This window comes from Propithecus coquereli, unplaced genomic scaffold (genome assembly GCF_000956105.1).
Source record: "Propithecus coquereli isolate 6110/MARCELLA unplaced genomic scaffold, Pcoq_1.0 Scaffold217, whole genome shotgun sequence".
Lineage (NCBI taxonomy): Eukaryota > Metazoa > Chordata > Mammalia > Primates > Indriidae > Propithecus > Propithecus coquereli.
In genome coordinates this window covers 3,549,597-3,569,357 of record NW_012146856.1, presented here as the reverse complement: position 1 = coordinate 3,569,357, position 19,761 = coordinate 3,549,597, and the positions used below count along the sequence as shown (strand labels likewise).

Here is a 19,761-nt window from a genome sequence, read left to right as displayed (position 1 = left end):
CAGACTCACACACATATACACACACATATACACATGCTCACACATACTAACATGTACACACACATATACTGACACATACACACAGACTCACACACTCACATATACACACACACACACACTCTCACACAGTGCTCCAGTAGATTCAGGAGGTGGGCTGAAGAATTAAGCACCCCTTCACGACACATGACAGAGCTAAAGGAGGAAGAAATCAAGTTATTTACTCCAGGTTTATTTAAAGGAATTTAGTAAAATGAGTTAAGCTTTTCTAAAATAACAACTATTAGTCGAAATCAGTTCACCCTCATGAGAAGTGATATAAAATGAGTGGCACGACCCCAGCACTGTGGGAAGACAGAGCACCCCAGGTGAGTAATTGAATAGTACCTGGACCCTACTGTAACCCAAGTGCCAATCTTTATTTTAACCAATTTGTATGGAAAAATCTCTGTATTTCACATACATCACAGAAACAGAGAAAGGACAGGGCTTAGGCATCTGGTGGGCCTCAGTCTGGTTTTGCCATTTGTGAGCTGTTTGAGCTGGAACTAGTTATTCACTTTCCCCAAGCCCATTTTCTCATCAGCAGACAAGTAAACCACCTACCTTGCAGGATTGTTCTGAGAATTCAATGAGACAACATACGCGAAAGGCCTAAGCACAGTGCCCGGCATACAGCAGGAACGTAATCAACGTTGGTTTCCTTCCTGTCTAATTTCAAGGAGAAGTTTTTTCTAATTATAACATGACGGACTCCGAGTTCCATCACCACTGACAAGATAACCTGAAAACACCCCCACTAGAAAAATAAATACATACATACAACACACACATCTTTGAGTAAAATAAAACAACATCTTTTAACTCCGTGGTCCCCATTCTTGGCTACATAATGGAATCACTGGGGAGCTTTAGAAACATCCTGGTGCCCAGGTCCCACGCTGGCGATTCTAATGAAATTGGTCTGGGACATGGGAAATTCTACAAGCTTCCCAGGAGATACTAATGGGCACCCAAGGCTGCAAGCTGCTGTTAAATGCACAGCCGAGCTCAAAAGGAAGTAAGAAATCCCCAAACTAGGGTGAGGGGGTAGAATCGGAGCAGCGAGAGCAGCCGTTCCTGCAGTTCTGGATGGTTGCTTTTCTAGGATTTAACACACACACTCGCCGAGCTTGGAGATGAGACACCCACGCAGGTAGGTTAGAATCGAGACATCTTCTCAAGAAAGAACTGAGAAGTCAAGACTTTCGAAGCAGTACACCTTCAGGTAAAGAACAGACTAGAAAAACATCTGTCCACCAACACAGGACAATGACAAGGAAGTTTCTCTGCCTGGGCTCTGGCTGAGGACAGGCTTCCCTAAAAGTTTATAACCACAACACTTCTCCAAAGCAAATAAATCACATGAAAAGTTGTCCCAGACTGGTCACGAAGTACAGGAGCCCCGGGCAGAGTGCTAAACATAACCTCTCAGGGGGGCCAATGTGCAATGAGACTGCTCACCAGTCTCACAGCTAAAGCCCACCATTCCAACTTAAGAACACACAAGAAAATCGCCATTCATGAGAGTCAACATACATAACAAGCAAGACATTTCAGACAGCTATTATAAAAAGTATTATTTGATCAATTTTAACAAAGATAAGAGCAAAATGTGAGAAAACTGACACTATGACGGAGTTGAACAAAAACCACTCTGAATGCCTAAACTATATTTTTAAGTATTTAAAATGAAAAGTATGAGGCTCAGTAGCAAATTTACAAAATACACAACTATATTTTAAAAAAGAAAAGCACATATGGTCCTGCCACCCAGAGATATTCACTTTAATGGTCTATTTTCTCCTAGAATTTTGATCTATATATGCCTATATTTAAAACCTCTTTGACATCATATTTACGTAGCTTTGCACATTATTTTTCATGCATTATATTCATCTGTCTTCTGATGAATAAACAGGAACAGAGCAGACTGAATATATCATTAAGCCCTTTCGTGCCGATTTAAGGGCCATCAAAAGCGCGCTCCTCAGTTATGTGAATGGCCTTGGCTGCTGGAGTCAGATCACACCAGTGCTCATCTCCCCTCTGACACTGACAGTTTACCTGCCTACACCCAGGCATTGCCTCCACTCCCCTTTGCAAATTATGTGCTCTTTAATAAGTTAGCTAAGCAATTAACTAGATAATTAAGCACATTTGGATTGTGACTAAAATAGAATAAATGGGATAGGGGTAGCCCTCCCCAATAGGCAGCAGTTTAGAGATGTGAAACTACTTCTGGCCTCATTTCTGGTCCGCACGGTTTCCTACAGAGCTGAGGTTGGTGAATGAGGCTGCGACCTCCAGATCATCAAGCTGTAACAAAATTTCTCTGAAGCAACCTTGCTTCTATGAATTATTATAGTTGTCTCAAAATGGATAAATATTTTTCCAAGAAGTGGGTAGGATCCTTTAAAATACATGTAGATATCTAATTCTGATACTAATACATGTAGATATCTAATTCTGCTACTTTCAAAAACAAAATCAATTTCTCTACAAGAAACAATAATAAATCAATTGAAAACTATTCAACAAATCCACAGATATTTTCCAAAGTATCTGTGCTCAAAGTTCAAAAACTGAAATAACCATGGTGGGTATTTCCAGTGCGCATCACTGCTTAGCCAACTTGGCCCGGAAAGGACGGAAGAAGGGCAGAGGTGGCAGACACGAGTCCCTCAGTGAACCGATCCTGGAATGGCCACCTCCAGACTCCCAGTAGTAAGATAAGAAGCTTTTGACTGTTTAAGCCACATTTCGTCTCCTTATTGTTGTTCTTATTTTCACTTGTACTGAGAGCGGTCCAGAAACACAGTCTTTGTCCTCAAGAAACTCAAAGTCTGGTGGTTCAGACAGGTTAGTGAGTAAGTGATTACAGTACAGCATGATACATTCTACGGCCAAAGTATGCAAGGGGTGCTCTGGGAACACAGAAGAGAGACATCTAACTCAACTGGCAGGTCGCGGGAAATTTCCTGGAGGGAGCAACTCATGAAACTGAAGATTTGAAGGAACTAACCAGATAAATAGAGGAGACATACAAGGAAAGAAAGAAAAAAAATCAGTGAACTTAAAGAAGCTTGTGTTAGTGATTTAATGTTTATAATAGATGTGCCTAGCCAATAACTGTGTTCTTAAAAAATGTATTTAGGTAACCTTTTCTCCAACATTTTACTTTGAAAAGTTTCAAACACTCAGAAAAGTTGAAAGAACTGTACTGTGAACCCAAATACTTACCACCTGGATTCTACAATTAACATTCTGCTTCATTTGCCTTATCACAAACCCATTCATCTGTCATCCCTCTACCCATCAATACATCTATTTCTTTATGAATTTCAGTGAAAGCTGCAGATACCAGTGCACTTCATCCCTAATGTGAAGCATAGACATCCATTTTTTCCATAGTAATTATACTTCCCCCGCTGAATTTGCTAACAATTTCCAAACTATATCTACGGGGCTGGGACTACTTGCAGACCTCCTAATCTACTGCATGAACTATTTGGGTTCATAGCCCATTCATGACAGCCATAATACAGACCTTCCAACAATGGGAATGTTGGCCTATAACACCAAGTCCTGGCATGGTTCTCACCTTAGAGTTAAAAAGTCTTTTACAGGAGACTCTAGAAACATACCAACAGGCACCTGCTATGGACTGAACTGTGCCCCTCCCTCCCAAATCCATATGTTGAAGCCCTAACCCCCCATGGGACTGTATTGGAGAAAAGATCTGTAAAGAGGTGATTAAGGTTAAATGAAATCATAGGGGAGAGTTCTGGTCCTACAAAACTGGTACACTTACAAGAAGAAGAGATACCTGAGCTCTTTCCACCATGTGAGGACACAGCAAGAAGGCGGCTGTCTACAAGGCAGGAAGAGAGCCCTCACCAGAACCTGACCACAGTGGCACCCTATCAGACTTCCAGCCTCCGAACTGTGAGAAAATGAACTTCTGTTGTTTACGCCACCCCATCTTTGTTACTTTGTTATGGCAGCCCAAGCTAAGACAGCACCCTTCAATATGTCTCTACCTACTAGCATGAAAGCTCTGTAGTTTGATTCACTTTTATTCAAAAAAAAATTAGGCTCTACTTTATGCCAGGCTTTGGTTTCGCCTCTTGAAAAATTCAGTCTCCTAAGGAAAGACTTATGTAAATAAGGCATCTTAATATAATTTCTCAAATATTATACCAATGTTAAATTTACTGAGGTTGATAACTGGACTGCAGTTATATAAGAGACTATCTTTATCCTTAAGAAACATCCAATAAAGAATTTAGGGGTAAAAGGCCATGATTTACACAACTTACTCTCAATAGTCCAGGAAAAAAAAATTCTCCAAGTGATTCTTAATCATACTAAAGGTGATTAACAGGGTCTGATAACAATTATCTTAAAAAATTCCTTGCCAAGGAGAGGCTAATCTCAGCTACTAGGAATCTCATCCCTCAGGCACGACTGCAGAGGAAAACTTACTCCCCAGGCCCCTCATAAAATTCAAGTGTCCTGGCTAATATAGTAAGTTTTCCCTTTAGCATGGTTTGGGACTTTCCCCAGGTGTGTCTACAGCCCCCTATAATGTTACATATGTGATTCTGCAAAGGTTCAAGGAGCCACCAGTGCCCTGTCCAGTGAAGTAAGACCATGGTACAGGGGAAGGGGGCATTTACTAAGCAATTACTATCAGTTATTTTAAGTTCAATAATATCTCATGTGATACTTTATTTGGTAGACTATAATAACAGGCTATGAATTTAGGCATGAAGGAAGGAGGATAACGAGGAAAATTTAGGTTTACCTACTGCTAAATAAAAATTATAGAAGGCCACTGTTTTGGACTAAGCTCCTGCACTAAGCCACAACAGATCAAACTGAAAATCAAAATGGAGTCACCTCTGCTAAAGTTCTATATCACCATACTGAAACTAAGTTGTTATCTGACCTTCCGGAGAAATTAGGAGAGAGAGTCAATTTCCCAAAGGCCAATTTCGATCTTCAATCAGCATGATTAATGCAGTTCCCTCTGTTTTAATCCTTACAACAAAAAGTAACTTGAAGTAACCTGATGCTAACCAGCTATTTTTCTACTGTTTTGTCTCCCTGTCCCAGCCTTACAAGGAAAGTAACTTTGAAATGAACACTTTGAACACTTTTTGTTCTTCGTTTCTGCTTTCTTCAGCCCTTTTCTGTCTATAAAACCAACATCCTCTGCTCAGCTCATTGAAACACTTATTCTATTTTATGGAATTAAGTGTTGCCTGATTCTAGAATTGCAAATAAAGTCAATTAAGATCTTTAAATTTGTTGCAATTTTTTGGCCTGGCCCAGTGGTTCATGTCTGTAATCCTAGCAAGCTAGGAGGCCAAGCAGGAGGATCACTTGAGGTCAAGAGTTTGAGACCAGCCTGAGCAAGAGCAAGACCCCATCTCTACTAAAAATAGAAAAAATTAGCTGGGTATGGTGACTCAAGCCTGTAGTCCCAGCAACTTGGGAGGCTGAGGCAGGAGGATCACTTGAGCCCAGGAGTTAGAGGTTACTGTGAGCTATAATGACGCCATTGCACTCTAGCTGGAGCAACGGAGCAAGACTCTGACTCAAAAAAAAAAAAAAAAAATTGTTGCAATTTTGTCTTTTGACTTTACAAAAGCTCAACACAGAAGGTAAAAATTCAAATTCCTGTATTTTTTTCAAACAAGTGTTCCCACAGGAAGCAATAAAGGAAAAAAGCAGAGAATCAAATACAGTTAGAAATTTTAAATTAAACAGCCATAAAAGTGAAAAAAAATTGAAGAGCAAGGGAGAATTATAAGGACAGAAAGACAGATTGGGAGAAAATATACGCAACATGTGACAAAGGGATCCCTAATACATAAAAAGCCCCTCCAAAGCAGTAAGTCAAATAAGCCAGTTTTTGAAATGAGCAAAAAATGAAGAAGTACTTGACAGAAAAGGAAGTGAGCATGGATAACAAATAAATATATGAAGCCATACCCAATTTCTCTAGCAGTCAAGAAAATGTAAACAAAGCATTAGCTTGGCCAAAATTACAAAGTGCTGTCAAGAGTTTGGAGAAATAAATACCGCTGGTAATAATATTAACGGCTGTAACCTTTTGGAAAAAAATAAACATCTATTTTTTAAAAATTTTTTAAATGTAAAACTCTTCCAGGAATTTATTCTATAAAAGTATAGGGATATACTTACAAGGATGATTTTTTTTGTCATTACAAAGAATGCTGTAGTAATCTAAAAAATATCAATCAATAGGGAATATTTGCATAAATTATGATAGAACCAAATTTTAGATTATACAGTTATTGAAAAGGCTAAGGAAGTTCTATATGTACTGACCTGAAAAAATGTCTAGGATGTATCAGCAAGTGGAAAAAAATCAAACTACAGAAAACATATGATGCCATTTATAAAAAAAAAAAAATCTATGTTTGTTTATATATAACAAAGAGAAAGTTATGACAGTATACACATTGTTAACATTGGCCACAAGGCAGTCAGACTACAAATGGGGTAACTTCAATTTTCTTTTACATACCCCTATTTTATTTAAATGTTTATGATTAACATGAATTATATGAGAAATTTTAGAAAACTGATGGAATATTCAAGTTTGGTTTTAAAAATTCAACAGCTGAATAGTACATCAAGTTATCTGGAATTTTTTCCAGTAAAGTCCCTCAAGTCTGTGGAGATAAGCTATTACAGCAATGTTTACACTCAGGGCTTGGCCTACGTTTTGTAAGTCCTTGCTTCTCAAGGTACGGTCCAGAGATCAGCAACATGAGCCATACCTAGGAGCTTGCAGGAAATGAGACTCGCGGGCTCTACCCAGACCTATGAACCAGAATCTGCATTTCAACAAAGTCCCCAGGGGATTCCTCTGCACACTCAACTTTGAGCAGTACCATGCTAACGGCCAAGGCAAATCTCAGTTTTTTATACCATTTCCTGTTACATCCAAATTAGGAACACCTCAATCTAAATTAGGGTATGAAGGACTTTCCCCCCCAAAATAGCTCTCTTAAATATGAAGTAACACAGGAAACAGATAGATCCCAAGGTTTATAAAAGCTGCATAATTTAAAAGTAAAATGCAGTGACACTGTCTATCCAGTAGACGTCATCTTCCACTGATACTGAAAATCAACAAGGAGTCTCCTTATTTCTTAGTCTCTAATACCAAATTATTAAATAGGGGTGACAAGATAAACTGAGGGACTATGTATATGAGTGTGCCAGTGTGTATGAGAACATGTCAGCTGACAGAGCCTCTTTCCTTTGTGGAATCCCTACACACTGTCACTGCAATGACACCACACATCTTGTAGTTATTTGTAAACATGTGTCATATGTGCTCCCATGGCAAGAGAGGTTGTATCTTACTCATAAGTGCCTCCAGGGACTACAACTCTGACCTATAGTGTCTCAGAAACCTAGAATTGCCCAGAGAATGAACAAAAGGATGAATGAATGATCAGTGAAGAATTTTAATAAAAATGACACATTTTAAATAATTTGCCATAACTATGCGACATTTCTCATCAATGTTCCATTCAGGAAATGTTGTCTAGAAGGTAAATCACTAAAATAGCAGCCTTCCCCAGAGGTTGTGTGGCCTAACAATAAATGTTGTTAGCTGCAAAAATAATAATAATCTAAAAATACATACGTACCTGCACACACATGCTTAGGAGCCCATTTCTTCGAAGAGATTAGTCAAAGATGGGCAATTAAAGATCAATAAAGATAACTGCAATGGATTTAAACATCTAATTTGTTCATAATGATACTAAAATAGCACCTCATTGGTCACGGTTGGAGGCCTAGTGAAACAACTCATTATTTTAAAAATTGGCAAATAAAGGGAAAGAATCAAAATGTATCTTGTCTCTCCTACGCAAACTGTAGTAACGGGTGACCAAATAACAGCTGAAGCAAAATTTGCCTTTCTAGAAATATTCTAACAAATCACGAAATGATAGAAATTGAGCTATTACCATTTTGCACCTCCTTCTGAATTAAGAAATCTAGGCATTGAGCATCAATGGATGCTAACACCACAAAAAAGACACAGACCAACATTATGAGCATCTTGAAAAAGGCACATAACCATCAATGACATAGTCTTGCCAAAATCTAACCACCAATTTGCAGGAGCTACAAGGGACAGAGGAATACACTAAACACCACCACAGAGACACACCACCAGCAATATATAAAGCTGCACAAAGCTCTATGGAACAAACCACCCAGTGTCTTCAACAACTAAACTTCAAGGAAAAGAGATGAAGAGGGAGCCTATAAATCATGAGACCTAAGAGACATATCAACCAATTGAAACACACAGACCTTATTTGGATCAATGTGAACAAACAAAGTAAGAAAACTGAGGAAATCTCAACACTCACTGGATTTGATAATATTAGGGAATTATTGTTTTTAAAAAATTTAAATACCTCATTTAACATCATTACAAATGAAGTTATATGATATATGGAATTTGCTTCAAAATTATCGACAGGGAAGAGAGAAGGGATATAGATGAAATAAGACCATTGTTGAAACTGACTGATGGGGACAAGATAGTTCATTATACTCTTCTCTGTACTTTGGTATGTGTTTGAAAATTTCCACTAAAAAGAATCATAAGGTAAATGAGTTCATACCACAAAGGGGGATTTATTGGCAGAATCCTGGCGTATGTCATTAAGTCAAAGAAGAAATGAAAAACCAAGCCACAGGAAGGAGGCTGAGGATACGGCCAGGACTCAGGAGCAGCTGGACGCAGCGCCCTGAATGCTGCCAAGACTGTCACTCTGTTTCTCTCCATGTGCTGGCTCTGTCTCTCTTTCTTACCGTAGATCAGCTTTCACCACTTGGCAAAAAAACTTAGCTGCCAATTTGTAAAATTTAGCGGTCTGCAGACATGCTTTGTTTGCTCACACAGTACTTTTAGAAATTGATTTAGTTATTAATATTTTAAAAACGGAAATTTCACATAAAAGTCCAAATTTCTGGCATCTCTTAGAAAATCAAACTCTGAAATTCCTAAATCCCAGCTATCAGCTGGCGCTGTTGCCTTTGGAAGGGGCACGCTCTGTCTGAAAGGCCACCGTGAGCCTCCTGCCCTCTCATTTCCACCTGCTGGGCTCACTGTGTGTCCCACCTACAGACATGATGGGCCTGGCCTTTGCAGTCTCACACCCAGACCCTAGCTTGGGTCGAGTGCCCTCCTTGGTCAAGTTCCTCTTCCCTTGTGTAGCTGCTATTGTCATTAGCACCAGGGAATAAAATATTTTTATATGCTCATACATGTATGACTCAGTTTCCATGTCTATAAAAATAAGGAAGTTGAATCTAAGTTCCCTTTAAATTTTTGGCTATTTTTTTTTCTGAAATTAGACCTGCAAAACAACTCAAATTGGTGCTCCTGTGTGCATAAGGAAACTTGTTTTAGGTATTTCTGCTCCCCAATGAGTACCGCTTTATCTGTCCCTCTCCCCCCACCAAATAAAAATTTTAATTAACAAGCAAAATTAACTAAAACAAAAAACAGAAGTCTTTGAAGTCTCTTATCATAAGCACAAGACTGCTCCTGGTTTGCACCTCTATGCACATGCTGTTCCTCCTGCCAGGATTGCCTTTCCTTCTGATGAAGGATCACCTGTAATTTAACACTCAGCTGAAATATTTCCTCCACTACCTTCCCACATGTCCCCCAGCCAGCTCACCCTCCCAGTCTAAGCCGGGTCCCCATGCCTGTCAATACTGCCTACGATTGCACTTACAGAAACCAATAATTTCCTCCTAGATGAAGTGTGTCTCTCCCACCACACTTAGAGCTCATTCACCTTGTGTGCCCAGTGTGCCCAGGAGATACTCAATAACTGGTGGATAAAAAAACTGGACCTGGGGCCGGGCGCGGTGGCTCACACCTGCAATCCTAGCACTCTGGGAGTTCGAGGTGGGAGGATCACTTGAGGTCAGGAGTTCGAGACCAGCCTGAGCAAGAGTGAGACCCCGTCTCTACTAAAAATAGAAAAAATGAGCCGAGCGTCGTGGCGTGTGCCTGTAGTCCCAGCTACTTGGGAGGCTGAGGCAGGAGGATCATTTGAGCCCAGGAGTCTGAGGTTGCTGTGAGCTAGGCTGACGCCATGGCACTCGAGCCCAGGCAACAGAGTAGGACTCCATCTCAAAAAAAAAAAAAAAAAAATTGTACCTGGAGGTCTCCATGTGGGTTGGAAGGCCTCAAAAGGACAAGTGGTAACTGGCAAGCTTTGAGATGTTAATTTGCTATAACTGTCCAGTGAACTATTGAGCAAGAAATGGTGGCAGTAATTTGCAAGCTGTCATTTTTTTTTAAATGTAGTTATTTCTGAAATAAAGTCTTCTCCCATCATAACCCCGCCCCACCTCCCCTACCCACCCGTGGAATCTGGGGATTTTGCTAGCCTTAGAGAGGTCTACCAGTTTACACAGACTCACTCTGAAGGTTCTTCTACCCACAAAGGCAGCCTCAGAGACATTAGGGCTACTTCATCTCTCAATAGCTGAAGGTCAAATTTGGAGCTACCATACATGTCTCTATTCTGAATTACTTATCCCAATAAAATCCTATGCAGAGATTTAAACAGATTCTACTACTACTTCTACTTCTACAGCATTACTAGTATATTGAACTAGTAGAACTTGCCTGGAGTCACTTAACCAGTGGATGGCAGGACTGGGGCTAGAGCCCCAGCAGTCCTCACTCTGACCCACTGCATGGGCTATTGCTCCATTAGCGGATAAGGGTGGGGTGGGAAGACTTTCAAATATGTGAAATACTGAAACTTGTTTCAAGGTCACAGACCTATGGGGCAAAAAGCTCATTAAAGAGGGAGAAAAATGCATAGGCAATATAGAGCACAAGTTCTAAAACAAGGACCTGGAAGGAAAACAACAAAAAGTGGTTATTATGAGTCATGCAGCACATAACAACGTTTCAGTCAACAGTGGGCCACATATACTACAGTGGCCCCATAAGATTATAATGTTGTATTTTTACTGTAGCTTTTGTATGTTGAGATACACACTTACCATTGTGTTACAGTTGCCTACAGTATTCAACACAGTAACAGGCAGCACAGGTTTGTAGCTCAGTAGCAACAGGCCATACCACATAGCCTAGCTGTGTAGTAGGCTACACTACCTAGGCTTGTGTAAGTACACTCTATATGTTTGCACAATGACATCACCTAACAATTATCAGAACATATCTGCTGTTAAGTGATACATGACTGTATGTACAAAAGAACTGGCAGGGTGTCCTTTTGTAAGAACGCCTGTGATTCTAGCACTTTGGGAGGCTGAGGTGGGAGGATTGCTGAAGCCAGGAGTTCAAGACCAGCCTGAGCAAGAGTGAGACCCTGTGTCTACCAAAAATGGAAAAATTAGCCGGGCATGGTGGTGCACACCTGTAGTCTCAGCTACTCAGGAGGCTGAGGCAGGAGGATCGCTTAAGCCCAGGAGTTTGAGGTTGCAGTGAGCTATGATGATACCATGGCACTCTAGCCTGGGTGACAGAGTGAGATCCTATCTCAATTAAAAAAAAATATATATTGATGACAAGGACTTGAACAGATACTTGTACACTCATGTTCATATCAGCATTATTCACAATAGCCAAAAGGTGGAAAACAATCCAAATGTCAATAAACCAATAAACAAAATGTTGTATATATAAATATATACACACACAGGAATATTCAGCATTAAAAAGGAAGGAAATTTTGATACTTTCTACAACATGGATGAAGCTTGAAGACATTATGCTACATGAAATAAAATAGACACAAAAGGACAAACATTGTATGATTCCACTGATATGAGGTACCTAGAATAGTCAAATTCAGAGACAGAAAGTGGAATGGCAGTTGCCAGGGCCTGGGAGAACAGGGCGATGGGGAGTTAGTGTTTGAGGGGAGCAGAGGTTCAGTTTGAAAAGATGAAAAAGTTCTGGAGATGGTTGGTCGTGATGGTTGCACAACAATGTGAATGTGCTTAATGCCAAACAACTGTACGCCTAAAAGCAGTTATTAATAAAATGTTACATTTTATCGTTTCTCAGCCTGTTGGCTAAGATCAAGTGTAAAATGTCAAATTTTATGTTATGTTTACCACAATTTTCAAAAAGTAGTTATATACCAACTGCAGTGTGAGACAGGGGAAAAAACATTCAACTTGAAGTCTGAAGCCCACTGTTAGGAAGCTAATGGCTCTGGGAACCCGTTATCTCTTGGCCTCAGTCTGATCTATAAAAAATACAGGATAGCTATATCCTCAGGGTTGTTATGAAGATTAAATGAGGAAACACCTATCAAATAAGTTCTGAGTAAGCACTTAACTACTTTTTGAATACCACTCTAATATTCTAGAAAGTCTTGAGAAAGAAACTGGCCTCAGAGCCAAACACAGGCTGAGGCAGGAAGAGGCCAGTCCTTAGAGAAGGAAGAGATAAGCAAAGAGGCTTCTTCCCCGGCCCTGGCCCTGTCCAGAGCACGCACTGGGAAAGAAGGGGCCTGGCTGCCCGTCCTCACTCAGCCGCTACCTCACTGCAGGACGAGGCTGGTCACCTCACCCCACTCGGCCCCAGTCACCACCTGACGAACATGGACATTTGCCCTGCCTGTCTCTCAAGGAGCAAAGTGGCAAATATGTACCAAAGGCATAGGCAAGCTGGAAACAGCCCAGGGGCATTCTTCTCATCGACGGAAGTTCTCTACGCCCATCTTTCTTCTCCCGAAAGCCCAGTGTCATTGGCCTTCAGAGGCATTACCAGTGGGCATTTCTGGATGTTCTTGTATTAAATCGCCCCAGCAACTCCTGAAATTGCTCTAATAGAAAGTCTTTCATTCTCTTCCCTGCTCTGTCAGTGTATTAAGCCTGAGGGAACCACGCGAGGAGGCTGCCACCTCCCCAGCCGAGACGTGAGCACTACGATGCTAGAACAGGAACCACCCTTCTCTAAGAGGGCAGCGTACTGCTGAACACCTTCCTGCACAGGGTCACCACCACAAGTGCAGGCAGCCCCACAGAACTGCACCCATCCCCCGAAGTGAGGACCCCTCCTGTCCACCATGACCTGGGGAACACCAGCAAGCCCTTCAAGAGCCTCCATCCATTCTATGTTCCTCTACCTTCTGGCTCTGCCAGGGACCTGGGTGTGCCCTCGGGACACCACATCTTAAGCTGATGCTGTTTCTCCTCCCATGCCATGTGCCAGGGCCAGGATGGATGAGATAAGTGTCCTTCCTCCCTCTGCTATGTCATTACCAGTTTAGCACCTTCATCCCCTCCTTCTCGCAGAAGTCCCGCATCTTTGAGGCTTGGGCTTTCCAGCTGCAGTACCCTGTCCCCCACCCTGTTACCATCAGCTACAATCTCCTGGTCACTTGCCTCATTTATTGAGGACATCTGCTCTGTTTCACAGACTTCCTTTCTACCCCAACTCCTGTCATTCTCCTCAGTAACTTCTATGTCCATATGGATGATCCAGCCAGAAGCCTGGCCCCTCTCAAGTCCTTGACCTTCTCTTCTCCAAAAACCGTTTCCATCATTCAACCTAACACTGCCACGGTCGTACTCTGAACTTCACCAGAAACAGTATCTCCTCTAACCTCCGCCTCCGTCCTTCTCACTCACTTGCTCAAATACCCACCCCTGCCACAATTCTCTGCACTCTCGACTCCTGCAAGCACAGCCACTAGCACCGTCTCTCTGTGCATCAAGCCCCTCTGGGCTGTGCTGCCCTCCTTCACCAGCTTAGCTCCCACAGCCCCTCCTGCAGATGCCTCACCTCCCTCGCTCCTTTCTCTCCCATCCAGCTCTCTGTTCTCCTTTTCAGTGCCTGCATCTGGCAAGCAAATGCTGCTGGTGAGGAAAGAAAAATCAAGTAACCAGCCTACTGGAACTTCGCTTCCAATGCATTCATGATCACAAAGCACGAATGGGCATTCCCTCCACACTTCCCAGAAATCTCACCGTGGCTCTCCCCACCATCCCTATGTCACTCTCAACAGATGACCCTACCTCATTTTTCCCAGAGAACACAGAAACCATCAAGCATAAACTCCCTCGTGGCTCCTCAACCAAATCGACAAACCCACCAGCATCCACACCCCTCTTCTCCTTGTCTTCAGCTACATGGAGAGCACGCTCCCGCTCTTAGCAAAGGCCAAGCCCTCCACATGCACTCTGGACTCCAGGCCACCCCCTTCCCTGAGAACTTCATTCCTATTTACCATTACCCTGTTTCCTGCATCATGAATCAGTCTTTACTTCTCTACAGGCTCATCCCCAACAGCACACAGACACGTTCTATTTACTCTTTGCCCTAAATACACGCACACGCCTTTCATCCCCATACATCCCTCTAGCTAATGCTGCAATCCCTCCACAGCAATTATCTACACCAACCTTCCCAAACTTTAATGTAGATACAAATGACCTGGGAATCTTGTTAAAATGAGCATTCTAATATTCAGTAGGTCTGGAGTAGGGCCCAAGATTCTGCACCAGTAGCCTAAACTCAGGTGATGCTCCTGGCTCACAGACCTCAGCCTGAGTAGCAAAGGCCTGTGTTTCCCTCCCTAATTTATGGAACCTGGTCCAATCTAACTTCCTCCCCCAACATAACCTAATAGAAACTATCTCGTCAAGGTCACCAACAAACCCCACATCGCAGCTCCAATAAAAATTCTTCTCTTTCTCCTCTCCCGCTCTCTCTGATTTTAAAAATGAGCACGTAGCAATAGAGCTCCTCTTGGCATTGCCCTTCTTGACGCTGCCCCTCCTGGCTTCTACGGCACATTCTCCCTCGGGCTTATTACTTCTTGGTGGCTCTCTGGGCTCTTTCTCCATGTCGTTTTCCAGGTCTTCCTCCTTTACTTGGCTTCTGAATGTCAGCACTCCTCAGGGCTCAGTCTCATACCCTTATCTCCCCGCTCTCCTCCAGGAATTGCACCCAGGCAGTGACTTTACACGAAGCTTCCAAACTCTGCAGAAGCAGCCGAGATGTTCTCCCAGCCTCAGACTCCAACCCGCCGACCCGCCAACCCTCTGACCCTGTGCCTCGCTGACGCCTCGCCCCGCTTGGCTGCCTCACAAGACTCAAATTCAACAGTCCCAAAGTAGAACTCTTCATTCTTCCCCCTTAAAATCTACTCCTTCTCCACTATTCTCACGTAGTAGCTACTAAAGCAACTGGTAGTACCAAGTGGTTACCAAAGCCAGAAACCTGGAGGTCATTTTTGACTCTCCTTGCCTCTCCCCCAGCTCAATTCACGACCAATTCTACTGATTCCACCTCAAAAGTACATTTCAAATCCATCAATTTCTTCCACCTTCTCTGCCACACCCAAGTCCCAGCCACCATCCACTGGCTAACCATGGCTTCCTAACTGACGCCTCATTGCCACCTTAGCCCCTCTTCAATCTACTCTTCATGCAGCATCTGGAGTGAATTTCTTGAAACTGTAAATGAAAAGTGTGCTTATTGCTCTTTAACAGCTCAACATGAATAGAAGCCAAACCTTCCCCTCAACAGGCCCCACAAGATGCTTTCTTGCAGTCCCATGAATATGCCAAGTGCTTTCCTACCTAGGATTCCTTTCACATGCTCTCCTCTCTTCTCATATTGCTTTGGGAAGATCTGAACCAAGAGGGAGCAAGGTACAGTCAAGAAACTGAAGAAAACCATTGTGGCTGTCAGCAGCAGAGAGAAAGAGGCAGAGCCTGGTACGAGATGACACTAGAGAGGTAAGTAAGGGCCAGATCCTTCAAGACCCCGTAGGCCAGGCTTAGAGATTTCAGACCATCTAGTGAAAGCACTGGAAAGTCACTGAAGTGTTTTAAGCACATGAGTGACATAATTAGACCTGCATGTTGAAAAGATCATTCTGGCTACAAAGTGGAAAAACAGAGGGGCTAAGAGCAGATGTGAGTGATGCAGCAGGCCAGGGACGTGGTGGCTTGGGCCATGGGGATGACAATGCACATGAGGAAAGTGGCTAGATTTTAGACCTAGTTAGGACATTAAAAAATGGCATCATTTACTGAATGAACAGATATAATTTGAGATTTTAAAAAGGCTTAATATGCAAGTATTACTAGAAGTACAGCATTGTCTAAAATTCATTCCTAACAATAGGATCAGCTAATCAACAATAAATGACTGGCCACCAGTCCTTCCTGTGGAAGGAAGAAGGGGGATTATGGGAAAGGCAGGATAAAAGAAAAGAAAGACACTAGTTCATAAATCAGGGCAGAGGATGGGAAAACAGCCAAAAAATAGGAAGCAGAGGAAGCGCACATTGTGCTGACTTTTCAGCTCTGCCTAATGGTAACTCTAATAACCTTCAACTGGGTTGGGATGAACAAAAGTGATTCTCAGAAGACTTTGTCCTCTGAGGTTGCAATTTAACATGATTAATGAAATTTTTTGTTATAAATATGCTTGATTCAAGGAATATCTGTTATGTAAAAATATTATAATCACAGAACTTTCAGAGAGGGAAGGAAACTTAACAGGTCATGTCGCCAGGCTTCACGCTCAGGATTCCTAAGCTCTTCTTTCTACCTGTAGACATATCAGAAAGGTTTCACCTAGAGATTAAAAGAATAAAAGCCCTTCTATGCAGGTGGATAATTAAAATGTAGATGGTTTCAAAAGAGAAGTGAAGAACTGCTAGGCATATAAACACTACCCAAAGACTAAAAATAGTGGGGAGAGGGAGACAAGGTTTAAGCTCTCCAAAATTTTTTGGCTATTTTGCCAATGAGTTTTATTTTTAAGAATACACAGATAATTAATGACTAATTTTAAGCCATTCATCAAGAAGATCATTTTGGCAATAATTTTTTGCCAACTTGTTTCAGGGTTAAAAAAACTCAACTGTTCCATTTGGTTTAGGGACCAGCAAGATTTAAATTTCTAATTTCCACAGCTACTGCACATTTGGCTGATTAATTCTAGCATCTGATAATGAAGAACCAGAAGAAAGAACATAAAGTTTCAAGTATGATATTAAAAGTTTCTAAAATAGTAAAAACTCCAGCTGTGTTTTAATCTCAGTACCACATACTTTAGGGTGCACCTGAAACAAAGATTTTCTCAATAATGTCTGGTCTAAACCTTAAAAAAAAATTGCGGTAGCTAGCCTCCAAGAATGCCATGGCCCCCAATCTCTCCTCATGTAGTCCCTCCCCACACTGTACCAGGTTTGGTCTGTGTACCGGCAGAAGTGACAGTATCTCACTTCCAAGATTAGATACCAAGATACTATAGTTTCAACCTTGATCATTAACATTTTTTCTCTCTCTCTCTGATCACTCGCTGTGGAGAGAAAGTTAACTGCTGTGTCGTGAAGAGCCCTATAGAGAGGCCCATGAGGTGCAGAACTGAGGCCTCGGGACAACAGCATGTGAGTCACCATCTTGGAAGCAGATCCTCCAGCCCCAGTCAAGCCTTCCAATGACTGCAACCTCAGGAGAGATCCTAAGCCAGAAGCACCCAGCCAAGCTGTTGCCAGATTCTTAAACTTCAGAAACTGTGTGAGATCATAAATGTCTGTTGTTTTGGGGCAAATCTGTTATGCAGCAATGGAAAACTCATGCAAAAGGCAAACAAACTTTAGAGGCAGGACCAAACTACTATATTTCCTTCAACTCATGCCATATACTCAGTAAAATTACGTTTTACTTAGAATATTTTAATTTAGATTAGGCCTAACCTGGTTTTTCCCACGTTCCTAACCTAGTATTTCCCAATCTAGTTGGTCAAAAAATATACTACCTATAAATCACCCACAAAGCATTGACAAAAGCAACAATGACAATACTAGCAATTATCAATTAAGAGCACCTTTTTCTACATTTAGATTTCAATTAATTTTAATTATCCTGAGAACACTCAAAAAAATTATAAGCACTTGCTTTTTTTTTTTAAGTGACATAAACTTGAAATTGAGACCTGGCTGGTATTTTGCAGTTGCTGTAGTAACCGCACATACATTGGCTCTTTGATACTCAGGTTCCACGTTCTCTTCATCTTTTTTCCCACTCTCGCCCATCCAAAAGTTCATAGGCCCTTCTGCCTACTGGCCCCTCTACTCTTTGGAACATCTAGGAATATATGCACATATACACCGATATTTATAATCCTAGGTACCAAAAGAACTGAGGAGCTAAAGGAGACAGCTCATGGTCAAATCTCCAAGGCCAGGTATTTATCTGCTATGGATTAGATCAGTGGGTCTGTGCCAAGCAGATAACTGATGCCCAGTAAGTATTAGTTTGCCTCCTTCCCCTTGCCCACCCCCCATGTGATTAGGGAGGAGTTCCCTTTTCACTGCTTCTATGTTCTCTTTGATCTCACATTCAGACTTCTCAACAACATGCATTCATTTTTTTAAAAAATCCAAGTGCCTTGCACTTCTAACAGCAGGGGCTGTTTAGAAGTAATTGGAGCCAATGAAAAGTGGGACTCTTGTATATCAACTTGAGACAAGTTACAATGGAAACTTTCCAAGAGTTCACAAAGATCTCTTCCAACCCTGTAGTTGTAGGCTGTTAATATATTGTCTCCAAATTTAGCTTTCAGGAAAGCTTTCAGGAAAGGTCTCTAATGATGTTTCCAGCTTCCATAAATTAGAGGAGTGGGTAAGAATTTAGTAACTAAATGCAAAGAGGCATAGTGGGATTGGGTGACATGGTACAAAGGATTATCTCAATCCTCAGGCTTAAAATTTTCATGGGGTATCGAGCAATCTTCAGTGAAGGCAAAAACCCTTGAAGAATTTCAAGGCAAAAATTTAGAACTTTTCCACTCCTTCTGCCTTCTACCAAGACCTCTTCAGATCCCATGTAAGGCTCTAATTCCTGTTTTCCTATCTTTATGTGTCTAGGTTCCATATTCCCAAAAGCTATTTAATAATTTATAACTCATGCTTTTTTCCACACAAAGTCCTGGGAAATTGTTCTCCTCCTCAGGCACACAGAAGTCTTGTTGAGATCTCTGATAAGAGTACCCACTGTTTCCGATGGCAAATAATGTGAATAGAAAACGAAGGAGAGACCCAGATGTGGCCAGAATAAAGCAGACTAGCTGACCCAACTAAAACCACACGCAAAGGATGTGTGTCCCTGGCCTTCTTCCTACACCCATGCCACAAAAAAACACCTTTAACAGTCCTTATTTCGTCTAAGCCTCACAATTAGGATAACCGTTATCACCTTAGTTGACTGTGGAGCTCAGAGAGGTGAAAAACCACGTTCAAGATCACACCACCGGTGAAGTTTCAGAACCAGCATCAAACCTAGGTCTTCAAACCCAACCCTCCTGTTCTTCCCAATATTCAATGCCACCTTTCGTGGTCACTCCATTTCCCGGAACTTTGATATTGTGCTTCTATTGCTCCAGGTTTAAGGAACACTGCCTTGACCTGTTCTGAGCTTTGACATCCAAGAATCTTGTTGCTCTGCTTAGAACATTGGTCATTTACACATCTAAAAGATATGGTATCCCTTCAGATAACTGGAGCCCACTACCCATCCCCAAAACTTAACAAGAAATGAGGTTAGGAAACTAGGACAGAGCAGAAAGTTCACTGTTCTACAAGGGCTGAAGTCAAGTCACAGATAACTCAAATGAACAATCAG

General features: G+C 41.7%; 1 protein-coding gene across 1 annotated transcript in view; it reads right to left on the bottom strand.

Moving 5' to 3' along the window:
• RALB (v-ral simian leukemia viral oncogene homolog B) overlaps nucleotides 1–19,761 on the bottom strand; it is a 40,610-nt gene that overhangs the window by 19,898 nt on the left and 951 nt on the right. The gene's annotated exons all lie outside the window — the stretch shown is intronic.